Genomic DNA, 11611 nt, shown 5'->3' with positions numbered 1-11611 from the left:
AAAATGTTTGAAAATATAAGGATTTAAAAAAGAAATCCTTTAAATGTCTACGTGTGTATGAAGTTACAGAGTTGGTCTGAAAAGTATTGGAAAGCTCAAAATAATATATATATATATATATATATATATATATGATATAGATGCTCCTTCAACATTTGCAATTCATGTAATATCATTTTTCACTTTTAGAAGCCTGCTTAACTTATGAACACAAAAGGTGTTAAGGAAGAAATATGTATTTATTCAATTTCATTTGTCACAAGGAAGAAAAAGCAACCACTTTCCTTTACTTGACAAAAAGACATGCCCTTTACAAGATAGAATTCTAGAAATGGAAGGGGAAGGAAGCTTTCATTTACTCTATCTTTCATTTTTACCATCATAGAATCAGTCCTGAGATTAACAAAAGCCCAGCTGCGTATCCTTCTTAGCATTGCATCTGTGTTGGGGATTCAACATTGAATGATTAAAGAACAGAAAATAAATAAATAGAGAAGTCCAGTTTAACAAAATGGTTTTTGGCTTGAGTTTCTAATCCTGACGAATGTGCTTTTTGGTGGTCTTTTAATATAAAGTGTAAAGTGCATTTAATGAATTCAAATTAGAAACTTTTAGGTTCTCTTAAAATCTGGACTAAGGCATCAGCATAAAGAGGAATTTAAAAATCTATTAATTACTGTTCTTGTAAAACTCTACAAAGCTATTAGAATTCTTATAACCAAAAGTGTCATTATATAAATATTTATAATTATAGAAATTTTTTATTCTTCATATAGACTATGCAGAAAGATCACCCACTTTCTTCTCAGACATTTTCACTGCCTACCACCAATCTGTTTTCATAGAAATATCAAGCTTTATTTTCATATCTGTGTTTTCTGGTCTGTCTCTGGAGAATAATTAGACAGAACCAACAACACTGAAGATAACAAAAAGGTTGTAATAGATTTCAGAGGTAGCAAGAAATAACATCAAGCAAAGTATAAACCCTTATGCACTATGATCCATTGTTGAAATAGAGTGCCTGCATTTTGAACCTGGGCCAACTGAATGATTTTTGTAGTTTGAATATGCAGTTAGGTTTTGCAAAGTAACCTTAGTGTTTTTTACAAAATAATATCTTTACTCTGAATCAATACATAGGATCTAGTTGGTCCAAAGGTTGTGGGTTATTGTTAAGTTGAATCAATACATAGGATCTCAAGACCCTTATTTATTATTTTTCCTAAATTAATTCTAAACTGAAGTAACTAAGGTAAAAATAGCACCTATTTTTTCTAGCTTTATGGAGATGTAATTGACATATAACATTGTACAAGTTTAAGGTGTACAAGGTAATGATTTGATACACATATACTCTAATGTGAAACGCTTGCCACAATAAGGTTAGTTAAAATCTCCATGACCTCACATACTTAGCCTTGTGTGTGTGTGTGTGTGTGTGTGTGTGTGTGTTAAGAACATTTAAGATTTATTCTCTTAGTAATTTTCTTTTTTTAAAAATATATTTTATTTATTTTTTACAGAGAGGAAGGGAGAGGGATAGAGAGTTAGAAACATCGATGAGAGAGAAACATCGATCAGCTGCCTCCTGCACACTCCCTACTGGGTATGTGCCCGCAACCAAGGTACATGCCCTTGACCGGAATCAAACCTGGGACCCTTGAGTCCGCAGGCCGACGCTCTATCTATCCACTGAGCCAAACCTGTTAGGGCTCTTAGTAATTTTCAAATATATAGTACAGTATTGGTATCTTTAGTCACTATGCTGTACATTAGATCGTCAGTAGGTATTCATCTTATAATTAGAAGTTTGTACCCTTTGACCAGTAATTCCCCATCATCTCCAACCCTTAGCCCTTGATGACCACTAGTCTAATCTCTGTATGAAAAATTCTATTCAGGTCCTCTGTTCATTTTTTTATGACTTTTATAAACATTTTTGTTATTTTTACAATTATCTTTAAGTATTTATATGGATGATTGATGATGATGACGACAACGACAATATTTGCTAGTGAGTTGTATGAGTTTCTTATATATTTTAAATATTAACTGCTTATCAGATAGATGGTTTGCAAATGTTTTCTTCCATTCCTTAGGTTGCCCTTTCATTTTGTTGATTGTTGATTTGCTGTGAAAAAGCTTTTCATTTTGGGTCTTACATTTAAGTTTCTAATCAAATTCAAGCTAATTTTTGTGAGTGGTGTAAGTTAGGGGTCCAATTTCATTCTTTTGCAAGCAATTATGAGTATAAACTTCCCTCTTAGAATTTTATTTGCTGTATCCCATAAGTTTTGGTATGTTGTGTTTCCATTTGTGTTTGTTTCAAGATTTTAAAAAACTTTCCCTTTGATTTCTTCCTTGACTTATTGGTTGTTTTGGAGTGTATTGTACAATTTTCACAAGTTTGTGAATTTTCCAGTATTCCTCCTATTATTGATTCCCAGTTTTATATCATTTTGGTCAGAAATGATACTCAGTATAATTTTATTCTCCTGACATTTGATATGACTTGTTTTGTGACATATGATCTATCCGAGAGAATGTTCCATATGTGCTTGAGAAGAATGCATATTCTGCTGGTATTGGATTAAATGTGATGTATATGTGGGCTAGGTATATTTAGTGTAAAGTGTAGTTCAAGTCCATGGTTTACTAATTGGTTTTCTGTCTGGATGATTAATCCATTGTTGAAAGCAGCATATTGAAGTCCTCTGCTATTATTGTATTGTTGTTTATTTCTGCCTTCAGATGTATTAGTATGATCTTTCACTATTTGCTTAATATAGTTAGATGCTCCAATGTTGGGTGCATATATATTTATAATCATTATATCATCTTGATGAATTGACCCCTTTATTGTTATGTAATGATCTTATTTTTTGTCTTTCATTACAGTTTTTTGACTCAAAGCCTATTTTGCTGATATAAGAGTGTAGCTACCTCTGCTCTCTTTGGTTTACATTTGCATGGAAAAACATTATCCATCTCTTCACTTTTAGCCTATGTGTGTCCTTAAAGCTAAAATAAGTCCCCTGTAGGCAGCATAAAATTGGTTCTTATTTTTTTTTTAATTATTTTATTTTTATTATTAATTTTAAAACATTATAGAGCTGACATTGGTTAATAAAATTACACAGTTTCAAGTGTACATTTTAAAAAAAATTCATTCAGCTACTCTATACCTTTTGAAGAATGTAAAGACTTACAATGAAGTCTTATTAATTGTTTCCTGGCTGTTTTGTAGTACTCTTGTTTCTTTCTTCCTCTCTTGCTGTCCTCTGTTGTGAATTCATGATTTTCCATAGTGGTATGCTTTGATTTCCTTCTCTTTATCTTTTGTGTATCTCGTATAGTATGCTCATGCTTACTATAAGGCTTACATAAAAATCTTATAAATATATCAGTCTATTTTACACTGATAACAGCTTAACTTCAATTGCATACAAAAACTCTACTTTTTACTCCTTCCCCAAATAATACCACCTTGACACATTTTTTTTTGTTTTAGAAGTCATAATTTACCTCTTGTTATATTGTGTATCCATTAATAAATTATTGTATCTATAGTCTTTTTAAATATTTTTATCCTTTAAGTGCTATACTAGAGTTAAGTAGTTAATATATCACCATATTATAGTTATATAATATTAGAGTATTCTGGATTTGACTGTATACTTACCTTTACAAGTATGCTTTATAGTCTTATGTGTTTTCATGTTACTAATTAGTGTCCTTAATTTCAGCTTAATCCTCACCTGAGGATATGCTTTTATTACTTTTAGAGAGAGAGGAAGAGAGAGAGAGAGAGAGAGAGAGAGAGAGAGAGAGAGAGAGAGAGATTAGTTGCCTCCCATGTACACTCCAACTGGGGATCAAACCAGCAACCTGGTTTTGTGTCCTGACCAGGAATCCAACTCTCAGCCTTTTGGTGTATAGGACAATGCTCCAACCAACTGAGCCAACTGGGGCTCTCTCCTCCATTTCTGAAGGACAGCTTTGTCAGGTAACATATTTTGCAGTCATTTTTTTGTTTGTTTCAGCACTTTGAATCACCCTTTGTGTCCTGCACTTCAAGTGGCTTCGTGAGAAATGCACTGACAGGGTTTCCCTTATATACAATGACTTCTTTTTCCTCATACTGCTTTTTAAATTCTCTCTTTTTCTTTAATTTTTAGATAGCTTTATTATAATGTGCCTTGGTAGAGATCATTTTCGGTTGAAATTTTGAAGGATCTATGCATTTCATGAACTTGGATGTCTAAATTTCTCCCCAGATTTGTGAAGTTCTTAGCCAATATTTCTTTAAATAAGCACTCTTGTGCTGGCCAGGGTGGCTCAGTTGGTTGAGCATTGTCTTATGCCCCCAAAGATCAATGGTTCCATTCTAGGTCAGAGCACACACCCAGGTTGCAGGTTCTATACCTGGTTGGGGTGGGTGCAGGAGGCAATCAATTGATGTTTCTCTCTCACAGCAAAGTTTCTCTCTCTCCCCCTTCTCCCTTCCTCTCTCTCTAAGTCAATTTAAAAATATATAAATTTATAAATAAATAAGCATTCTGATCCGTTCTTCTTTTCCTGGGACTCCAATACTGCATAGATTGCTTCTGTTAATGGTATTCTATACTTCACACTTTTTAAAATTATCTTTTCTTTGTTCTCTTCTGAGTAGATACCTTCAAAGAACCTTACTTACACTTCGCAGATTATGTCTTTTCCTTGATCCAGTCTGTTATTGATGCTCTATATTTCATTTTTCATTTCATTCATTGTATTCTTCAGTTCCATAATTTTTGTCTTTATTATAGCATTTCTTTCTGTCTGTTAAACTTATATTGCTTAAATATTGTTTTCCTAATTTCATTGAATATTTTTTTGTGTGTTTTCTTATAGCTCTATGAGCTCCTTTAGAACAATGAATTTAAGTTCTTTAATGGGAAAATCACAAGTCTCCATTTTCTTAAGGTCAGTTACTCAAAAATTATTGTGCTCCTTTGATGGTATCATGTTTTCTTGATTTTTTAATATTCCCAGAAGACTTCCATCGCTATCTTCTTTTTTGAAGAAACAGTTACCTTCTCCAGTTTCTACTGACTGGCTTAGAGAGAGAAATACCTTCCATCAGTCACATTGGAGATTCTGAAGCTACCTCAGGCCTTTTCTATGGATATTCCTGCTCTACAATTCTTATTCCTTACTGGGGGAGGGGGGGTTGTTAAGATTATATGCCTTCTCTCAATCCTGCAAAGCCAAGCTGAGTGCCGACAGCCTCCCTTTTGATTTCCCTAAGGCAGTGCTGATTGCTTATGTTTGTGTGGTTTCTTCCAGACTTGCAGAATAGAACTTGCTTTGTGTATGTGCTGGCTAGCCATCTGCAAAGACTGGCTCTTGCCACCATCAGGAGAATGCACAGGGAGCTGGCTATGATGTGGAGGTATGTTTGGGTGAGGCACATGGAGTATTGGTGTCCACGGGCCAGTTGAGGGGATCCACAGGCGAGGTATCCCCAGTGCCTTATGGGTGAGCTTCCTGATGGAATCTGAGATGCAGTTCATAGAATCTGCATTACTTTTTGCCTTCTGAAAGCCCTGTCCGCCCTTTGCCCAGCTGTTCTCTTCCCCACAGCTGTGCAGCACACCTCAATCACTCACACCCTCTCATATTTCCCTGTGGGAGGAGTCCTGTGTGGGAAAGTCTCTCTTGTCACTGAGTGGTGCTGCCCTGAGGGAGGGGTGATGCAGGTAAAGGGAAACTGTGCCCCTTCAGTGCATACAATCCCTGATATTTTTGCTTCAGTGGTGTGCTAGAACTTCTCCCCTGGACTCCTGGACTTCCACAGTGGCTCTCTAGCTCAGGGATGATTGTTTAAACCAGTGTTTTTTGTTGGGGAAGATAATAGAAAACTCTTATTTTGCCATTATGATGATCAATCTAATAATGAACTTCCACTCATATTCCATTGGTTAGAACCCAGATATATGACCCAGATATATGACTCCAACTAATGGAGGCTGAAAAAACATAGTCGTCACATGTGCCAAGAACAGGAAACAAGGTTGATAAGCATCTAGCCATTCTTTACCACAATAGAATTAAATATATATGTATTTAATCATATTTCAAAAATAGCATTATAACTTTCAGACTTGTCACCTGAAAACTTTGAAAACCATTGAGGTAGGTCCATCTTTACAAAATTATTACTCCTGTTGGGCTCTAGATATGCTGTTTTATCATTTTTAACTCAAAGATAATTTTCCTGACCCAAAGGCCAGAAGCCAATTAGATGACTGAAACCATATCTTCATTCAATGAATATCTTTATTCTTCTCTACATTGCATTTCCAGAACAGACTTTCTAGAATAAAGTTAAGACATACTTTTTCTTGTACTGCAGGCTTATAGGTTGGGTTTTAAAACTCAAGAGCCACACATGCCATCTAGATGACAACAAATACCAAATTATTTGATTCCAAGTTCCTGAGGCTCTTTTGCCATTTATATGATTCTAAAAGAAATATTTGGGATGGTCAATGTAGCACTCTAGGGATGACATGCTCTTTGGGGTTAGGATTACCAGAATGCATCATTCTTCAACAAAGCTGCTTTCTTCAAATCTATTTGTTTTTCAAGTTTCTACAATTCTCTGGTTCTACTTCATGCTGACTATAGGCATCTACTTCTTTGTAAAGGGGGAAGCATCAAATACTATATAATTACATGTAGTTTATAAGAATCTTGATGCTGTGCTTTGCAATAAAATAAATGTTGCTAACTTAGTGTCCAAAACAAAGGCTTTCCAACAAATATTAAATAGTTCATTTCTAGTACTGTGCGATAGCTTTGAATGAATCAGGTATAAATTTGATAAAAATAATAAGAGGAGCCCGGTCAGCGTGGCTCAGTGGTTGAGCTTCGACCTGTGAACCAGGAGTTCATAGTTTGATTCCCGGTCAGGGCGTATGCCCGGGTTTCGGACTCTAGCCCTGATGTGGGGCATGCAGAAAGCAACCAATCAATGATTCTCTCTCATCATTTATGTTTCTATCTCCCTTTCCCTTCCTCTCTGAAGTCAATAAAAAAATTAAAAATTTTTAAAATAATAATAAAAGGATAAATTATTTAGGATAACTATTGGATTATTATTAAGATAGAGGCCGTCCCTCACCCCCAATCACTCCTGCTATGTATTATGAGATTTTGCTGGTTATGGTGATGGGGGTCAGAGGATGGTAACTCATTGTAGATTGTGAAGTCATATTTGGTATAATTTTAGCAGTATTCCAAGGAGATAAATTATTATCATTCTCATTTTCTTGAAGATGAAACTGAGGGCTAGTGTCTACCATCATATGATTAGAAGCAATAGAAACAAGATTCAAATGCAAATTTTCTATTTACATGATTAGTAACACTTTTTTTTTCTACACCAGAGCTGCCTTCATTACAATGGTACTCAAGTACAGACTATATGATTTATGGCAAAACACTTTGTATTGGCTTTGTTTTTGTTTAATACAGATTCTCAGAAAGTTAGAAAATTTGATTCTTCACACAGCAATTTCATACACTATATTCATTTACAGAATCTCTGCCTATAAAAATTATAATTGTTGATTCAGGCTCCCCATTGTCTGTGAAGAAGAGTTATGTTTTACTAAATTAGAAATGCCAAATAAACTATTGATCAAACAAAGCAAAATAAAATATTACTTGAGGGAGTGAAAGGTATAGTATTGGACTTCCTCAGGGGTGATTTGGGCCTCTTTGTTCAAGTTAAATGTACTAAATACAGAAAACAGACTCAGCAAGTGTTTTATGAAAAGTATTCATGGACTATATAGAAAAATGTTAATTCATAGTGTGGATAAAAAAGGGGCCACATGCTAACCTGACAAGCTCAGGGGAGGTCTGCATGGCAGGTCTTACAAACTTAGAGACCTAAAGTAACCACACATGATGGTCTGAAATTTAAACTTCTTAATTAAAAGTGGGTCATAACAGGTAGTCCTGTCCTAGGCGGGTATCTTCCTTGACAAAGGTCAATCTTTACCTTAATTAAGCCTGTCTGTTGTATTTTTGCATCTACCATAACATACCTTTGAAATGGCAGAGTAACCCCTTTTCCCAGATCCCTCAGGGCACAATCTCCCACCTGAGCCAGAGACCGCAAACCCCCTCATTGTTATCATTATCATGGTAATTGTTAACTGTTAACTATCACTTACCTGTTTATGTAAAAGAAGTATAAGTCTATTCTGTTTACTTTTTATCCAGTCCTTGAGATTTCCCACTTTGCTTTCTCCCACCTTCCTAATCTATCACCAATGGATTTCCTGTAAACCCCTTAAGTCTTTCCTTTAGATCCTGATGTATAAAATAAGTGGTAAAACTGCCATTTTCAGGAGCATTTTCTCAATCTGTTGAGATTTTGCTTCCTAGTAATTGTTAGTTTGGCTCAAATAAACTCAATTCTTACAGGTTTGGACCTTCCTTAGGTTGACAGTAAAAAGCTCACAATATTGCTTCTTGTAGTCAAAGCACCTACGTGTTTTAGTTTTAGAAGACATATTGCTACTAAAATAGTTTAATCTTTCTGGAGCTCAGTTTTCTCATCTGCAAAAGAGGAACAAAAAATCCTATTCTCATCCTTTGGAGTTGTGAAGGTCAAATGAAATGATATTTGTGAATATTGACTTTTGTGCTATTCCCAGAACTGTCTCTGGGCAGGCCCAATCTTCCTGAGTGAGAATAAGGGGCATGGGCTGCTGCAGTTGCTGTGATCCTAAACCAGCTTTCTCAGGAGAAAAGAGTAAACTTGTCATTTCTCAACTTAAGTTTTCTTACTTGTAGCACAGCCAATAGGAAAATAGCAAGGCCATGTGGGCATTTGTCATCATTTGACTGACATTGGCCAAGGTCAGGGAGAGAAATATCACTTGGACCCAGAAGCTCTCAAATAGGTTCAATTTATCCCTTCTATAAATAACTTCAGAGTGTTTTCCTGGCACCGTCAGCCTTTGTAACCTAAACCCCAAGGTAGTGCTACAGAGATCACTGCTAGTTCCACCTCCAGTTATTATTTACTTCATTGGGGTACTTTTTTTTCTTATTAGCAGACTAGAGGCCCGGTGCACAAAATTCATTCAAGGGTAGGGTCCCTATGCCTGGCCAGAGATCAGGGCTGATTGGGGCCTTCTGGCTGCTGGCCAGGGCCTCCCTTCCCTGGCTGGTGGCCGGGGCCTCCCTTCATTCCATGCCGCCCCCTGATGGTCAGCGCATGCCATTGTGAGCAATTGAACTCCCAGTCTCCTGGTAGAACTCCCATGGGAACACTTTGCAGATTAGCCTTTTAGATAGATAGATAGATAGATAGATAGATAGATAGATAGATAGATAGATAGATAGATAGATAGATGCTGGAGGGCAGATCCTCACCAGGGCAATCCCAGTGGGTATGTGTTCAGGCTCTGTGGGACTCCCTGCCCCATTAAGTCACATTTCAACTGTGTTCTTGGCTAATTCACTTATGTGATTTCAAGAATGTAAATAATTCACACTTTTCTCTTTCTCATTTTATTTAGCTCTCCATGAAGTCTTGATGACCTGAATACATCCCCGAGTCCATTTCTACAACTGACCTTCATAGTTTTCCCTCCTTTGATACAATAAACTCCTCAACAGATCTACATAAGCTTCTCATAGTGAAAAAGCCATAAATAAACACAAGACCCTTTATAAATCTGATATTGCTAACATTAAATTTGTATTTTTCATATCAAACCTAAAACATACAGTCTGGACAATACTTAGGATATAGTCTGTCTTTCTTATTTCAGGGTGTTAGCTTTAGCTCTTTTGCCTCTTTCAAAGTCCTCCCTTCTTCCCCAAAAAGGTTCAAATTCTAACAACTCTGGTATTGAAATTTGCCTGTAAACACTTCCTTAATCTCTCAGACCTGAAGTCATTATTCACTGGCTTTTATTGTTTGTAGAATATGTTAGAACATTTCTTTTGCTAGCTCTCTTGACCCAGTATTATCTTTCATACTGATTAGCTTTATGTTCATTAACAATGTCATTTATCCCCAACAAGAATTTTAACTCCTTGAGAACAAGAACTGTTCATTGTACTTCTAGATGATCCCACTGTCAGCTGCTTTCACTGAGGAGGCCCTCCAGAAATGAGTGCTTGCATTTTATTTTTAAACATATGCTTCCTACATTTTGCAAAGGAAAGGAAATTGGGATGGCATTTCTTTAACTATTTCCACATCTTTTACTCTGAATATATTTTAAAATTTAAGATATATTATTTTTTTAAATGAAAAGTTAACAGAGCATATTTGTTATGGGGGTGGTGGTGATAATGGTGGTACATGGCAAATCTACAAGTTAGGAATAATTATCATCAATGTTCAATGAGCACTTCCTATGTATCGTGCTGTAGTATACTACAAAGTAATACATTTGGTCTTTGTCCCCAGTTCCTGATGCAGAGCTTCAAAACCCTTGTTTTGAAGGGTTTTCTCAGTGCAAAGAGTATGTTTTGTTATTAACAATGAACTTCTTTTCACCATATCTGAATTTATGCTAATGAAATGATTTAAGACAGAGCCCTTTGCTGATGGCTGGAAAAAAAGTTGAAAATTTCAGCCCCATCCCTCAAACACTGAGGAGAGAAGAGAGTTCAATCATGTGGCTAATTCTTTAATCAAAAAATACCTACACAACACAGTGGTCAGAGTGGGACCATCTAGATTACAACTCCTCAGATCCATAAGGGACACGCTCAGGGGGCAGACTCAGTGAGCACCAAAGCCCCACTGAAGCAAGTCTTGCCCCAGAAGGGTGTCTTCAGCACAGAAGTTCTCCCACTGCAGACACAGCTGATTCTCACTGCCAATTGGCCTGGAGGTCAATTCCTCCCAGTGTTACCTACAACAATCAAGGCATAACTACAACAAGACTGTGCACAAAGCCCACAAAGGGGTGCACCAAGAGTGTCCACCTCAGATAACTGGGGAGGCTGAGCCACTGGGCCCTATAGGACACCTAGCACACAAAACCACTCTACCAACACAGGGAAGCATAAAAAATGCAGAGACAAAGAAACAGGTCACAAATGACAGAAATGGAGGAAAGCAAATGACTGGATATAGAGTTCAAAACCATGTTTATAAGGTTTTTCAAGAATTTTATGGAAACCGTGGATAAATTTAGTGAGACACTGGAGGATATGAAAAAAGACCAACTAGAAATTAAGCATACACTGACTGAAATAAAGAATAATATACAGAGATCCAACAGCAGACAAGAGGATCCCAAGAATCAAGTCAAAGATTTGAAATACGAAGAAACAAAAAATACCCAACCAAAGAAGCAAAAAGAAAAAAGAATCCAAAAATATGAAGATAGTGTAAGGAGCCTCTGGGACAACTTCAAGCGTACCAACATCAGAATTATAGGGGTACCAGAAGAAGAGAGAGGGCAAGATATTGAAAACCTATTTGAAGAAATAATGACAGAAAACTTCCCCTACCTGGTGAAAGAAATAGACTTATAAGTTCAGGAAGTGCAGAGAACCCCAAACAAAAGGAATCCAAAGA

General features: G+C 36.3%; 1 long non-coding RNA gene across 1 annotated transcript; it reads left to right on the top strand.

Annotated features, from left to right (window-relative positions):
- Positions 1-4894: 4894 nt before the first annotated feature.
- LOC118663786 lies at positions 4895-10796 on the top strand. The gene is made up of 3 exons (XR_004970141.1): positions 4895-4968; positions 5332-5437; positions 9588-10796. It is a non-coding gene; the product is annotated as an uncharacterized LOC118663786 (long non-coding RNA).
- The last annotated feature ends 815 nt before the right edge of the window (positions 10797-11611 follow it).

This window comes from Myotis myotis, unplaced genomic scaffold (assembly GCF_014108235.1).
Source record: "Myotis myotis isolate mMyoMyo1 unplaced genomic scaffold, mMyoMyo1.p scaffold_m19_p_9, whole genome shotgun sequence".
In the NCBI taxonomy this organism is placed as follows: domain Eukaryota; kingdom Metazoa; phylum Chordata; class Mammalia; order Chiroptera; family Vespertilionidae; genus Myotis; species Myotis myotis.
Note: the sequence above shows the minus strand (reverse complement) of the source record. Positions and strands in the feature narration are given on the sequence as shown.